General features: G+C 46.2%; 1 protein-coding gene across 7 annotated transcripts in view; it reads left to right on the top strand.

Moving 5' to 3' along the window:
- ARSG (arylsulfatase G) overlaps positions 1 to 10968 on the top strand; it is a 108208-nt gene that overhangs the window by 26103 nt on the left and 71137 nt on the right. The gene's annotated exons all lie outside the window — the stretch shown is intronic.

Here is a 10968-nt window from a genome sequence, read left to right as displayed (position 1 = left end):
GGGACTGTAAATGTAATCTTTGATATTTAGGGTTTTATCCTGCGTTAGGACCTGTCACTGCACTTAGATGGAAATGCCATATTTAAAATGACACAGCACAGTATGTGCTGTGTCCTGCTTAGGAACTTAAGAGTGTAGCTCATTATTTATAGCTGAGGGATTCTAAGCCAGTCACAAAAGATCTCCAGCTGCTTGGTTTTAAAAATTAGACAAATAATGCAAAAAGCCCTAGGGGTGAATGAATGATTGGGGAAGTGACATCTGAGTATTTGACCAAGTGATATGACTGGCTGCTGGGGGGCATAACTGTAATGATAATTAATAATAATAATAATAATAATAATAATAATAATAATAATAATAATAATAATAATAATAAACAACTACTGTTTCTATGAATATTAATTATACCTATTATTAGTTTTTTGCACTTTTGGCTTGTTCCCAACACTGTATTAGGTACCATTCATGGGATCTAATTTTAACCCCATCAGCAACCTTCTGCAGTTGATGCTCATCCCCATTTCACAGATGAGAAAAGTTTTGGCACAGAGCCCTGGTGGGATCCCCCCGAGGTTTAGACACACTGGCTTTTTTTTTTTTTTTTTTGCAGCTAGAGCTCATCCAAAGATGACATTGGCTACCCGCATTGGACGACAAAGAGGTGTCTGGAAACTCAACCTCTGTCCGGTCTTGTAGCCACACACCAGTGACTTTTGCCCGCCCTGGTTAGTGGCCGGCTTCACCTTGTTCCCTCCGTGCTAGTGAGACCAAGCGTGAAAACCCCTGCTTTTTTCACTCCTTGAGGGAGAGCAAGGGAGGAAAGCACGACGTTACCATGCTAATCAACCCCCCCTACCCTCTAAACAAAACTAACTCTGTTTAGTTCTAAATGCAAACAAAAGGACCTTTGGAGTCTGGAGTACAGAACCAGAAAAATCAGGAAATTCAGTTAAGGGTCTGGCGCCCCTCTTAGCCTCTTCTGCTGTGTCTGTCACAACCCAAGTGGCAGCAGACCCCTCTGGCCCGTGGTTTACAGAGGGCAAGGCTATAATGATGCCCTTAGAAAGTCCCCCAACATCTTCTCTGGAAATACTTCTCCTGAGAGCTCTCCCCACTGCTCTCTCTTTCCTAGCCCTCTTGCTTCAAGTCATTTGCATGAGAACAGATTCCTTTGTGCAAAGTTGGCCTGTTCTCTGTCGACGTTTAGAGCCCTTCTGGTCTTCGTGTTGGGTTGCTAGGCAGATATGGCCCTGGCTTGCAAATAAGCTCCCTGCATTTACCAGCCCGTGAGAACTTCAACTTGGGGTAAGGAGATTGAAAGGAATCTTGTCTGGAGCTCAGAGAGGTGCAAGCCTGCTTTTAAGGGCTGGGCCTGCAGAGCAGCCAATGAAGAGGGGTGTATTGGAGGAGGCTTGTCCTGGAGGCCTGGATTGCTTGCCTGCCCGCCCATCCACACTCCCCCTTCCGGTCTCTGCACCACCTACCCAGGAGCTCACCTATGGGCAGGTATTCTTCGTGACCCACGCGTATTTGTTGAAAGCGAATTCTTGCTTTAAAACTTTAATATCAGCTTCTCCAGACAGCAGAGAATGTCACAAGCTTTTCCTTCTAACAATACCGATATTCCAGCGCGAGGTGCTAGGTACATCCAGCGGCCTGCAGGACATCCCCAACTCCCACACTGGAAGAGCTGCAGGAAGGCAGGTTCCTTCAAACAGAAATGCATGCTTTTGGGGATATTTGAAGATTTGCCAAGGGGTTCTGAGGCACAGGTAATTTAGGGGGAATCACTTTTCAGAACATCAGCTCTTTCCTACAGCCAGGAGAGCCCACCGTGGTGCAGGCCTGGCGTTCCGTTTTTCCTACACTGTGGGCCGCCTCTGGCTTAACCAGCACCAAGATGTCACTAGGTGCACTGGGCCAGCTGTTAGCATCTCTAGGGGGAGAATGCAAACGTCATAAGAGGGAAACCCCCTTTCTTCAAGTCAATGTCTCACCCCCCCAAGCGCATCTTATTAAGGATGCGTTTCCCATCAGGTTATCTTGTGCTTAATAACAATTTGTCAAAATTTATAATGTGTGTTTTTTGTTTATAAATTACAGTTATCCTGAAGGGATTTTTTTTTAACACTTGGAGGAAAATGTGAAAAGTTAAATTTCAATGTATACACAAAGTCTGTATTCCAGAGAAGTAGGATAAAGTAATTAACTACTTTTGAACATAAAGGTATAGTGTATTGAGATAGAATGGAAGTATAGCTTTGCAAAAAAGAGAAAAAAATGATAGAAAATTTCCAACCTAATGAGAAATAGTCCCAAGTAATTTTTAAATCAGTGATGGTGCTTTCCAAATTATATTACATTGAATACATTTAAAAGAGTGGTTTAGTAGTTTTATTATAAAAGTCAACATTTACAGATACAGTTGAAATGATATCTTTTGCAGTGATTTAAAGTTCTGATGAAACATGGAAGATAATTTAAAACTGGATGAGAGTGTTAGAGGCTGTGTTTGTTCCCCCTTACTGTTCATATATTGAAGCCCCTCCCTACCCACCCATGTGACAATATTTAGAGATGGGCCTTTGGGAGGAATTAGGGTTAGACTAAGTCTTGAGGATGGGGCTCAGATGATGGAATTAGTACACTTACAGGAAGAGGAAGTGGGGAGGGGTGTAGCTCAGTGGTAAGAGTGAATGCTTGGCAAGCATGAGGACCTGGGTTCAATCCCCAGTACCTCCATTAATAAATAAGTAAGTAAATAAATAAACCTAACTACCTCCCTGCAAAATTTTTTTAAAAAAATGTTTAAAAAGCCAAGAAAAAAGAAGAGGAAGAGAGAAATTTTTCTCTGTCTCTCTCTGCGAGCACACACTGAAAAAAGGCTCTGCGAAGATGTTATGAGAAGACAGCCATACAAGCCAGGAAGAGAGTCCGCACTAGAACCTGGCTGTTCTAGACTCTCAGACTTCCAGCCACCAGAACCCTAAGAAAATGAGTTTTTATTGTTTAAGTCACCGGGTCTATGGTATTTCATTATGGCAGCTTGAGCTGACTATACAGAGGGGGTTTACTGTTTTTCCAAATTCTTTGAAACGAGACCCAAGCCAAAAAAAAAAAAAAAAAAAAAAAAAAGGCAGGGCAATGAGTAAGATCCCTATGAACCCAAAGACGAAAAGATGTGGTCCCTGCCTTCACGGAGAGGTTCTCTCTGAAGAGAACAAACCCGAGAGTCAGCACAGGAAGGCAGGGGCTGCACGCCGAGCGGCCCCTGTAGGATGCTGCAGATGTAGGGGGCACGGGAACAGGGACTCTGAAGCCTGACTTGGAATCCCAGCTCTGCCCTCACTAGCTGTGTCATCTCGGGCACATTACTTAACCTCTCTCTACCTCAGTCTGCTCATCTGTGGAAAGGAGATGGGAATGATAATAATACTCCTTTGCGCAGGGTTATTGTTGTAGGGGGCGTGCTATGAGTGCTGGGGTAACCGATTAACATGGAACTGGCTCTGCATCTTAGCGCTGTGCTGGACTCGCGCTGAAGCTCTGACTCCTGGCTGGGGAGGGGGCAGACGATGGTGGAGCTCAGTGAGGCTTAGGCTGGATGGGAAAGATCCTGCAAGGGCTGGCAAGGTGGAGGGGGGAAGGGATAAGAGCAGGAGAGGAAGGTGAGAGGGGAGGGAGAGCGTGCTGGACTTGGGGACAGGGAGGTGACCCATGGCACCAGGGCCCTCCGGTGCTCTGGCGGCTCTGACGCCTGGTTACCATTCTGGGAAGTATTGGTGATGTATCACTGAGTGTGTCCAATTCATGCTGCAGTCAGTTTTCCAGTGTTCCTGGCTTTCAACGCTGATACTTGTTTCGCTGATATCTCCTCCTCAGCCTGACTCGTTTACTGCTCCTGTAGTTTTGTCATCCTCTCACTGCTTAAAAAAAAAAGGGAGAAAATTGCCTGGAAGAGGCCTCTCCAAATGATCTCAAGCCTGTTGCAAAAGTCCTAAAAACAGAACCAAACAAAAATCAAAATTCTTAGAACAACATGATTTTTATCACACTACTTTCAGGAATAAATACGTATCACATTCGACTTTTATGACACAGTTGTGGGTCACGAAATCTAACTGGAATTGTCGGAAAGTGCTCAGTGTGGGACCATTGGGTTTCACCCTGATTAAACCCGGCTTTCTTTGGATAATTGCTGAAGTTGTCCCACACACCGTGTTCCTCAAGGCCCAAGGAATAAAAACCTGCTCTCCTGCTATGTTTCTTGCCTAAAGGGAGATGCTGGCTTTCCCCGTCTTGTCTAAACACGCATGGCCTGTCCTGCTGCTCCCTGGAACAATACACAGTGTTAAGCTTCTCTTTTAACCCTGTAGGAGCAGGGCATCCACATATTTCCAGATGGCTAGGCGGATGAGGCAAAGAAGCTAGAAGGATGCTCCAGGACCATGATACGGGTAAGAGGCAAGGAGGGACCCCGCCCTGCTGTGATCCATGGAGGGCCCTAGCCTCTGTCGCTGAGCTTAAATGCTTCGTACGGATCCAGGGTAGCACTGGAGACAGGGAGCATCTGTCCTCCCATCCTACACCCATCGCTCCTCTATCCCAGCAGCGCATCACAGGCCACGCATGCGCACTGATGAATGCTTTAGCTTTCCAGGCCAGGAAACCATACCTTAGAGGATGTGGTCCCTCCTCTCAAAGTGTTCACCCTCTAGTTCAGAAGAAAGGACATGGGTGTGATTATCACCTAAAGGAGCATTTCGACAAGGGCACTTTTGCAAGTGAGGCTCTGAGAGGGAGGGGAACTTAGAAAGATCATCTGAGATTGGGGAAGTGGTGAGATGCCGCTGAGCTTTCGGGGTGGACAGAGCAGGCTCAGCCATAGTTCTTTGTGTCCAATGCACTCATTGGGGAAATAATGATTGAATGCTTTCTGGACCGGGTAACCGGATTATGCAGTGCGTGAAACAGACATCCCTGCCCTTGGGGAATTTACACCCTAGAGTCGTGGCCTTTTCCTGTTGGAGCACCTAGCTCAGTGTCCTGGGCCAATCGTTCTTTTGGATGTTTCTGATACGAAAATGTAATTCGCACTTTCAGTTATCAGCAAAGGGAGGTTCCCCTCACACCCACTCTACGTCTTGATCTCGTCCTGCTATGTTGTCCAAAACCAGATTTGTTGGTAGGCAGTGTACTCCAGGGACCATGCCAGCTGTCACCAGAGTCCGCCCAGGCAGAGGGTCCCAACTCAGGGTTTTTCCAAAATGGCACCGACAGCCACAGGACTGCGTGACAAGGAACTGTATGTAGTTCAGAACTTCGAAAACGCAAATCAAGGTGACGCTTCACTTTCCCTTCGGTCTTGAGTATAACCATAGTGTTTGTATCTGCTACCTTTTCTGAATTCAGAATCCAACTGCCAAGAATGCTGACCAACAGTTATGGCGAAGACTCAGCCAACAGCTGCAGGGGGCCCGGGTTTCACCATCGACGCTCAGAATAGTTTTGCTTAATATTAATTTTAGTAATGCTTTGGGCTCGCCTAGTGCTTTGTCAGAGGGTGCTCATGTTTGTTTCTTTATCCTCAAGACAATTGAGAAAGGGAAGAACAGTCATCAGCATCTCAGTACTTGCTGAGAGCAGGCACTTGTGTTGGTGAGGACATTGATGAGAGGAGGGAGTTCGTTTCAACACTGGATTTTTGATGATACTAGCGAATTATCGTTAATTTTTTAAAGGGCCGTTATTAGAATTGTAGTGATATTTTAAAAGAATTCTTACCATTTACAGAGCTCTAGAGACATGTTTGTGGGTGAAGTTACATGCTTGCAGAGATTTGTTTCAACATAATCCAGTGTATGTGGAGGATGAGGGAAATGGAAGGTGGAGAGGTGACAGATGAAACCAGACCAGCTCTGTGTTGGTAACTGTTAGATCTAGATATTTCTAGGTAGCTAGGTATGTGCGAGTTTCTCAACTCCTGAATGTTGGATGACTTCCGTAATAAATATTTAATAATAATAAGTTAACACCACTTTGTAAGAAGTCCTTAAGATTTTGGCAAACAGGCATTCAGGGAGTGGTTTTCAGGTAATTGACCGTAAGCCCGTTTCGCCTGATCACACCCCTCTTGATTTTTCTTCTCAATTGGAGGATGGAATTCTAGAGAAAGGATGTTGTTATTCAGAGGCCCACCTACTCTCTTGTATTTTTCTGACCTGGGTTCGAGGACCCAGATAGGACTTCTGCTGGCGTACTGAGTTTTTAGATGCATGGCACAACACCGCCTCTGCTCTCCCAAATTGACTCCTGCCACATGGCTTCCTACTGGGATGTTCCCAACGGGTGGTTCCAGCCTAAAATCGGGCAGGATGTCATCTGTCCCTGTGGATGAGTTTCCTGGCATCGCTGGGGTCCCAGAAGTGGCATTCCCAACAGGAAGGCCTGGCTGGAGGTCTTCAAGCTTAAAATGTTTTTAAAAATTATCTAAGTGGAATTGCTTTTCCAGCTTAGATGGAGGCATTGAAAGGTTTCCGTTGCTCCAGTTGTAAGGTAAATGGGTACTGGGGATGTGATGCACAACGTGGTGACAATGGTCAACCCTGCTGTAGGGAACACTTGCAGGTTAAGAGAGTAAATTCTCAAAGTTCTCATCACAAGGAAAAAAACATTTGTTTTTCTTTTCTCTCTCTCTCTCTCATTTTCCTGTATCAGTATGAGATGATGGATGTTTCCTAAATTGATTGTGGTCATCATTTTGCAATATATATGTGTCCAGTCATTATGCCGTACACCTTAGATTTATACAGTGCTGCGTGTCAGTTATATCTCAATAAAATTGAAAGAAAAAATACAATAACAAAACAAAAGATTTCCTTGGCATCCTCTGTTGAGCTAAAACTGAGGCCCCCCTCCCCCCAGATAAGACTTTAAGAAATCTTCCCGGGGGAAGGGTATAGCTCAGGGGTAGAGCGCATGCTTAGCATGCATGAGGCGTTGGGTTCAATCCCCAGTACTTCCATTAAAATAAATAAATAAACCCAATTACCTCCCCCACCAGAAAGAAAATCTTTAAAAAATTAAGAAAAGAAATCTCTCCAAGTTGGGCCAGCCCCAAACTGATACGTTGGGGTCTGGGGGCAGGGGAAGGGGCCAGGAGGATGTTTATTACATGTAGACAGTAAATAAGCATCTGACCTGGCCACCAAGGTAACTGGATTTTCCTCTCCACTTGGGCTTGGATTAGGGTGAGGCAAGATTTAAGGAGGTGCGCCCTGTCAGCACGGTCAGGGCACCTGATGTGGGGTGCCACTTCCTTAAATTTGTGCCCTGGGCACTTGGCTGGCCTCACTCCAGCTCTGTCTCTCACCTGGACTCACCTGGACTGACACGACGGACTCCTGACCTCTCGCCTTCTCTTCCGTGCCACGCTGTGACACAATTGTTTATTCCCAGCAAAGCAGCCAGAGGGATTCTGCTCCGAGGTAAGTCCGAACTTGCCACTCTTGCTCAAACCCTCCTCTGGCCTCCCTTCCCCCCCAGTAGAGGCTGCCTCACCTTGGATTCCACCTAATGCTCACCTGCCCTCAGTCTACTGTTTCGACTGGCCTCTTGGCCGCCCTTTCACGTGCCAGCCCTGTGCCCTGCAGGTTTCTCTGCCTGGCGTTCCTTCCCATAGCTGCCCAGCTTCGCGAGCCCCAGAGCCTCCTCCCTTCCATCCTGTGGATCCTTGGAGAAAGATCACCTTCTCAGCGAGGTGGTCCCTGACCTCCCTCTTTAACTTTGCACCTGCTCGCCACCCCCCCCCAATCCCCTTCCTGCTTTGATTTCCTCCGTGACACATTGCCCTCCTTCCATGGCTTCCCCCTAAAAGCAGGTCAGTGGCATCTGGGCAATGGGTTCTGGGTTTGATTCCCTGCTGAGCGCAGCGCCCAGTTGGAGACCTGTCACTAGGTCCATGCTGTTCGCTTGCAGGGTGACTGAATGCCCCGAGCGGGGGTGGCGGGGGGGCGTGCAGGGGGACCATTTTAGACTCCACGTGGGCAGCTGGTGCCTTAGAGCCCCCCTGGCAGCCCCCATGTGACTCCTGGCCGCAGCCAGCGCACCGACTGACCGTGTTCCGACTGGCCTGGTGAATCAACATTTCTCTGCAACCAGAGCTCACACTCCCTCTGTGCTCTTGTCTTTTTTGGCCTCAGCTCATCAGAAGCTCTGCCTTTGGAAAACCAATAGAGCCCTCGGCCAGAGAGGTCTGCCCGACCTTCTTGTTGTTTCAGCTGTTTGCAAGGCGCTCTCACAGGCCGCTTGGCCACAGGGGGCCCACGGGGAGCCAGGGTCAGGTGATGGGCTCCCAGCCCTGGTGTGCAAGATGCAAAGCGCATCTTCAGGTTGCCTCACCCCTTCCTCTTCTCAGCCCTTCTGGCCTACAGCCTGCCTGTGGATTGTTTCCTGGCTTGTAAGTACCTTTCCCCATCAGTCAGCCGGAAATCCAAAGGGAGGCCAACTTCCGCAGACCCAGCAGGGGTCGTGGAGAAGAACCCAGACCACTGCAAAGCGGGTTGGCTACCAAAGCTCACTCCCCTGCGGCCTGAAGGTCTCTGAGACGTGGGCAAGTTTCACCCTCGTGCTCAGCGAGATCTACCCCAGTCCGTTCTGCTCGGATGCAGCAGGTGGGCCTTCCTTTCACAGTTTGTCGAACAAGATGGTCGAGTACCTTCCAGCCCAGTGATGGAGGGTGAAGGCTTTATTTGCCAAAGACTCCCCCTTTCTTCCTTAGCTCCCAGGAGTGCTCCTTGCCTGTGTCCATGCTCCCTTTGAAGAAAATTTGGGAAAGTAATCTCAGATCAGACACTGAGCTCAACATCTCAGCTTGGATCTTTTAAAGAACTCCCCCTAGCTTTCCTGGGATATAATTGACAAATCAAATTTGTACTATTTACCATATACGATGTGATGTTTTGAAAGACATATAAATGATAACATAATTACCACAATCAAGCTAATTAGCACATTCCTTACCCCACGTAGTTACCTTTTAAGGTTTTTGTTTGTTTGTTTGTTTGTTTTTCTTCTTCTTTTTTTTTGTTTCCCTGTGGTGAGAACATTTAACATCTACTCTCTTAGCAACTTGCTGTATTACGAACCCTAGTCACCATGCTGTACGTTCGATCTCCAGGAGGTATTGATTCTGCAGAACTGGAACTTTGTCCTCTGACAAACATCTTTCCATTTCCCTCACTCCCCCCTACCCACCCCCTGGCAACCACCTTTCTACTCTCTGCTTCTCTGAATTCCGCTTTTTTAGATTCCACATGTAAGTGACATCATGCAGTATCTGTCTTCCTGTGCCTGGCTTATTTAACTTAGCATACTGTCCTCCAGCTTCATCCAGGTTGTTATAAATGGCAGAATTTCCTTCTTTTTTTTTTTTAAAGGCTGGATAATTCCATTGTGTGTATGTGTGTATAATGTATCCAACACGTTTTCTTTATCTGTCCATCCATCAGTGGACACTTAGGCTGCTGTGAATAATGCTGCAATAAACATTGAGGTGCAAATAGCTCTTCAAGATTTCATTTTCTCTGGACAGATACCCAGAAGTGGAATTGCTGGATCATATGGTTGTTCTATTTTTAATTTTTTGAGGAACCTCCATACTGTTTCCATAATGTCAGCTTGGATCTTAATCAAAGTCCGTGGCTTGGAGTCCATTCTTTGCATGTCTGACTTGCTTTTTTCCTTTAGTTAAAAAAAAAAAGTAAATGGGGGAAAGGATTAAATGTCTCCCTGGAGGTGTGGGCGTGAAGAATAATGCAATGGTGTACTGGCTAAATTAACTTATTTCCATTCTATGAAAAATTTTAAGTATTAATGATTCTCTTTGAAAATCCTCAGAGGAATGTTTTCTCATGGAACTCCTAAGAAAAACAATCTGTTTATTTATGTTCCCACCTTAATTTTAACTTCTTTCTAAAGAGATTTTTATTTTTCCCCTGAAGTGTTTTATGTTGGGTCATTCCGAAATGGATTATGGATGAAGAATGAGGCCACTCTAGGGTTCCGAGCTAAGTAGCTTTAAGAAGAAAAGCTTTCAATGCTTGTTGCTCATGGTCAGAAGCCAGTAAAATGAGGCTGGGAATCAACCAGCAGGTCAACAAGTGTTTGGCCCCCACCTCGTGCCAAGGCTCTTTCTTCTAGAAAGGAGGAAGTCTTCGGGGCCTCCAGATCAACAAATACCAGTTGAACCTAATTGAGTTTGAAATAATAACTTTACTTTTGGAAAACGGAAGAAGTTCACATTTCTGAACAGTGGATTCATTGGCTCCCAGAGAACCATAGCTATGGACTTGGACTTCCTTTCATTTTGACTAAGTACATGTCTGCCTATCGTTTTGAGTTTATCTAGGTCTTTTGGAATTTGCATACCCCGAGAACCACTCCCTTCCACTCGGGTTGGCCATTGGGTTGGTGGGCTGGCTCTGTCAGCTGTGCGTTCCTTCCTCCAGGGCAGGGACGCATGACTGAAAATAGCATTTATCGTAAGCCCAGCCCGGGTAGCACCTTCATGTATTACAAACTGGTTCTCCTTTAATCTCCTCCATGGGTTGGGCATTTGACTGCAGTTTTTAATCCGATCCCGAATTTCAAGTCTGTGTCTCCTTACTAACCTTGTAAACCTAGGGCTTTTAAGTGAATGGGGGGGGGGGGGGCCAATATGGTTTTATTCTCTGGTTCCTGTTTGCAGCCTACAGTCAGTGGAACGCATAACCTTCCATTTCTGTCTTTCAAAACTCAACCTGATTGATTGCTTTTGTGTTTTTCCACTGAAGCTGAATCATCTCTAGTTAGGTCAAGCATCAGCGAGGTTAATCATCTCCAGTTAGCTGGTTTTCTTCTGAGACCAGAATCATGACGTTTTTGTTATCTGAGCATCTTGCTACTCAACATGTGATCCAAAGCCTG

This window comes from Camelus ferus, chromosome 16 (genome assembly GCF_009834535.1).
Source record: "Camelus ferus isolate YT-003-E chromosome 16, BCGSAC_Cfer_1.0, whole genome shotgun sequence".
Classification (NCBI taxonomy): domain Eukaryota; kingdom Metazoa; phylum Chordata; class Mammalia; order Artiodactyla; family Camelidae; genus Camelus; species Camelus ferus.
Note: the sequence above shows the minus strand (reverse complement) of the source record. Positions and strands in the feature narration are given on the sequence as shown.